This window comes from Octodon degus, unplaced genomic scaffold (genome assembly GCF_000260255.1).
Source record: "Octodon degus isolate 3935 unplaced genomic scaffold, OctDeg1.0 scaffold00006, whole genome shotgun sequence".
NCBI classification, from domain to species: domain Eukaryota; kingdom Metazoa; phylum Chordata; class Mammalia; order Rodentia; family Octodontidae; genus Octodon; species Octodon degus.
In genome coordinates this window covers 5495377-5500491 of record NW_004524582.1, presented here as the reverse complement: position 1 = coordinate 5500491, position 5115 = coordinate 5495377, and positions in this window count along the sequence as shown.

The following is a 5115-nucleotide window of genomic DNA, read 5'->3' as shown; positions in this document are numbered from 1 at the left end:
GTAATATACAACAGTGCATATGTTATAGATTTTCAAAACAGGAATAGCTAATGACTATTAGCTATTAATAATGACTGTTATATTATCTATTTTATTTTCTAATATGTTGCTCAGATTAACAGATATACATGATTTGGGAAATAATTGAACATTGGCATTTGCCTACCTGACTGCGAAGACTGAAGTTCTACTGAGAAAGAAAAATGTCAACTCCTTCCTCAACCCCTTTATATGCTCGTTTTGTGCTGAGTCACTTTGGGGCTGGCCCTTTCAACCCTAAGGAGGGCCCTCACAGCCCAAGGTCTGGAGCTGCTCTAGCCATGTTGACACAATGTAGGGACTATTACGGTTATAAATGTTCTCCCATAGGGCTGTGGATTTAGTTCAGTAGTCTAAGTGCCTGCCCCAGCAGCCTGGGTGCAAACCTGGCATGGTGGTGCATGCCTGTAATCCCTACACTGGGGAGGCTGAGACAGGAGGACCACTAGGAGTCTGAGCTTCACAGCAAGACCCTGTACCAAGTAAGTAAAACATTTTTTTTAACTAATTAAAGATATTCTCTCTTCCCTTCCATCATACAGTAAAGCCCTAGCTTCTCAGCTATATTGTGGGTTTTGCCTACACATGACTCAGTTCACTAAAGGGAGTAAGAAATGAATACAATTTGATATTTGAAATCCATCATTTTAAAAGGGACAATTTGCAACATCATATTTCCTCTGTCTTATTATCTGGAAGTATGATTCCATATGACTCACTTTCCTGCCAACCTACACTAGAGGTGAATAGTGAAGAATAAATAAGATTTTATTGCTGATATCCATTGTGATTTTTTTTTTTTTTGGTCTTTTTGAGATAGAGTCTCACTATGCAGTTCAGGCTGGCCTTGAGCTCACTTTGGAGACCAGCCTGGTCTCGAAATAACAAAGACCCTCCTGCCTCACCTCGGAAGTGCTGGGATTACAGGCATGTGCCACCACGCTTGACAACCGCTGTGATTTTTGTAGTAGCTAGTTAATATAGCATAAATTATCCTTCTCTGAATATAGGACTTAAAATGACAAGATTGATTGTTTTGCATCATTTCATATAAGTAACACTCAGAAATGTATTTTAAGGATTCTTGTACCCCTAGTAAAAATTTAAATGAAATCTGAAAATATGCGAAAATCTTATAGGAAAATTTAGGACTCTCACTTATAGAGCTTATGTTATTTACAGATGAATTCTGCAGTTGCAAACTAATAGTAAACATAAATTGGTAGCTTAAAATATCCAAGCTAAAAGTCATTAAAGTAGCATAACACTTGAAAATGAACATAGACTTAGATAAATGCACATTTAGTCCAACATTTCTGAAGGTACTTCCTCTCACTGGGAAATTCAGGAGCACAGAAGTAAATGCAAGTAATTTGAGTGCTCTGCAGTAGCATTTAAACACAAGAGAAAAAATGTTAATAGGATAAGTACCAGAAAGGATTAAGTGACGCTAAACACCAAAGAGGATTAGTTATTATCCTGCCTTTACAGGCACCCAAGTCTTATGTGCCCAAGTAGATGGGAAATAGAAAGCCAGGGCTACAAAATGAGATTTTTTTTCCCTTTTTGAAATAAGCTTATATTAAAATCAGTTTTATGATGGCACGTAACTAAACAAGTAACATAATACCTAAGCTTTCCCTGGATATTCTAAAATGTAGTATGCTGCTAAATGTATTTTAGGAAAATTTTAAAGGTGTTTTGCCCTTTTTAATATTGCTTTTTATACAAGTAGAGGAATTTACAAATGAACAATAAATATCCTACTTTTGAAACTCATAATTCATACCTATACAGTGAGTGTTTTCACCAGTATTTAAATCTTAGATTAATGCAGAGATTCAGCATGTCATATTGCTTCTACAATGCACTGCATTAGCATGAAATAAATATATACATTGATATATACCTATGTTAAATAAACATCATTTAAATATCTTAAATCAAGTCATATCTTAGAATGAATGACTCGCTTTTGCAGTTGAAACTTTTTACATCAATATTCTGTGTATGTATTACCTTGATTGTTAGTCTTGGTTTCATAATTGGAAAATTTTGCTCACATTATTTAAATCAACAAACCATTGAAGGTTTATATGAAAAAGGAAGAAAAACCCTTCTAATTGTATAAAGAATCTGTATTTGATCTTCTCTGTACATCAAAATCACAAGCATAAAAATTGCTGTCTGTGTCTTAGAAAATAATATTAGAGGAAACAGAGAAACCCATACAACCAACACTGTTGGCGGTACATCGACCATTGCTGCTTGCTTTGTGTTGGTGACAATTTTAAACTAAATTAATGTATTCAAAAATTATTTTGGGGTACAAAGAAGACTTAGAAATAAATATTGTCTTTGCCTGTGCTTTCTTTCTACGTGTACTTATAAATGATCCAAGACACTTTAAAAAAATGATCTCATAAATCTTTAAAAAGTCTTCTTTATATTTTCCATTTTATTAAACATTACTTTTTTATTTAAGTCAATTGGTAAAATTCCGGTATACAAAGGATCCCATTTATTACAGGGAATTTGTATTTGTACATGACACACCTTGATTCCTCTTTTATTTTATCCATTCATATTTCCACCCTTCAAGCCCTCTTCCCATCTTTTTCACACAGTTCTGTTTTCATTGTTTCCTTCCTTTTCATCGTTTTCCTTTACTCCCTTCCATTTCCCATCCCATCTCTCTAGCTCCTTTTTCCTTTTGAGTAGCTTCTTCCTCTTTCACAATATGGATTATAAATTTACTTCTTTTTTACACTCTTGTTTCTTGCAACAGAGAGATAATATAATATTGACACACCTGTGTTTAATTTATTTCACTTATGATTATGGTCTCAAGGTCCATCCATTTAGCTCTGAAAGTCTCGATTTTATCATTCTTTCAGGTGAGACATACTCCATTACATATATAAAACTCATATCTTTTTTATTCATTCATCAATTGATGGGAATTTGAATTGCCTCCATGATATAGGCTAGGCAGGGGGGCCTTACAATCCCTGACTTGAAATTATAGGATAGAGCTACTATGATAAAGCAACATGGTATTGGCAAAGCCAACCCCCCAAGGAAAAAAATCAAAACAAAACAAAGCAAAAAACAGACCTGAGTGTCAGTGGGACAGATTAGAAGGTGCAGAAACAACCCAAAATCACAGACCACTTGATCTTTAACAAAGAGAGCAAACGTGTACTGGAAGAAAGATAGACTCTTTGATAAATGATATTGTGAAAACTGGATATGAACATGTTGAAGACTAAAACTATATCTATGTATATCACTATACAGTAAACTGAACTAAGATCAAAATAAATCAAAGACCTAAATATTAAAACATAAACATTAACTGTATCAGAAGATAGACTAGTTAGAACTCTGACAGATATAGGTACAGGCAATGCCTTTATGAACAAAAACTCAGTTGTACATGAAATACAACAAAGAATAAACAACTGGCATCTCATCTTATTAAAAAGCTTTGGCATGTCAAAAGAATCCACCAACAAAGTGAAAAGAAAATCCAAAGATTGGGAAAAGATTTTACCAGCTTTCTTCAGATGGTGAAGGACTAATATATTGAACACATAAGGTGAAAGATTTATACAATCCGAAGAGAAACCAGAGCATAAAACTGAAAAGCAAGACCTCCCAAATTCAAATATGCAACTCAAAAATGGACATCTGAGATGAATGCACACTTCTCAGAAGAAGTACAAATAGCAAATAAATATATGAAAAGTGTTCAACATCGTGGGTCATGTGAGAAATGCAAATTGGAACACTGAAATTCCATCTCACTCTAAAAATGATGGCTGTTATCAAGAAAACAACTAATAACAAGTGCTGGCAGTACTGTGGAGAAAAGAGAGCCCTTCTTCACTGTTGATGGGAGTGCAGACCATTACAACCACTATGGCAATCAGTGTGGAGATTTCTTGTAAAACTAGGATGAGGAATCCCATTTGATTCAGCTGTTCCCCTTCTGAGTATCTCCCCAGTAGAATTAAAACAATCATACCTCAGGGTTACATGTACACCCATGTTTATAGCAGCACACTTTGTAACAGCTAAAAAATATGTTTTTTTTTTTTTTTTTTTTACTTTTAGTAAGGGTCTACAGGATCTCACTGGATAGAGCAGACTCCCAAAGAGCTGGGATTACAGACATGTGCCACCACACCCAGTCAAAATCGCTCTCTCAGCATGCCCCCAGGGTGGGGCTGGCACCGAATGGCCCTCCAGGGATGGAACCCAAGCCCCTGTGACTGCCCAAGCAGGCACTTTAATCCACTGAGCTATTTGGCTAGCCCTTAAAAAACATCTTAAAACTTGAAAAATTTAAATATTTTTATCTATCTATCTATCTATCTATCTATCTATCTATCTGGTATAGGGTCTTGCTATATACCTTATATTCTTAGTGATTCTTCTGCCTCAGCCTCTCCAGAACTGGGAATACAGGCACGTACCATTACACCTGGGATCAGTGGACTGCTTTTTGCTGAGCTGGTACAGCATGCAGTGTCAGAGATAGAACCCAAGTCACTGGGCTTGCCAGGCAGGTGCTTAGATTGGTGAGCTATCTGCCCATTCCCTAAAATTTATATAAATAGCAAATCATATATTCATCATGTTTTTATTCTTGCCTTATGTTATATAAAATAGGTTGTGACTCAGAGTTTATGGAAACTCCATTCCATGAATATGTTGGGGGTTTTTTAATTGTGATTTTGTACATTTTAACATGAAAGGTAACTGTTTTTACGTTCTCTTCTGGGAATGTTTTTCTAGCTGTTAAATTATCTGGAAATTTTTCATGTAATTTCAAAAACTACATTATTTTTCTCCACAATAACTTGTTTACTAAAGATAAAAAGGATGTAAGACGTAAAATTATTTGAAATTTAGACCAGTGCCTAAGTATAGCGAGAGTAGATATTTGAGTAGAAATCCATTTCATTTATCAGTATATACCTGTGGTACACAAATAGCCAAGGACTCACTGGAATTTGATGCACCAATCGATTCAATGAATAATTATTTACTCAATTCCTAATATGTGAT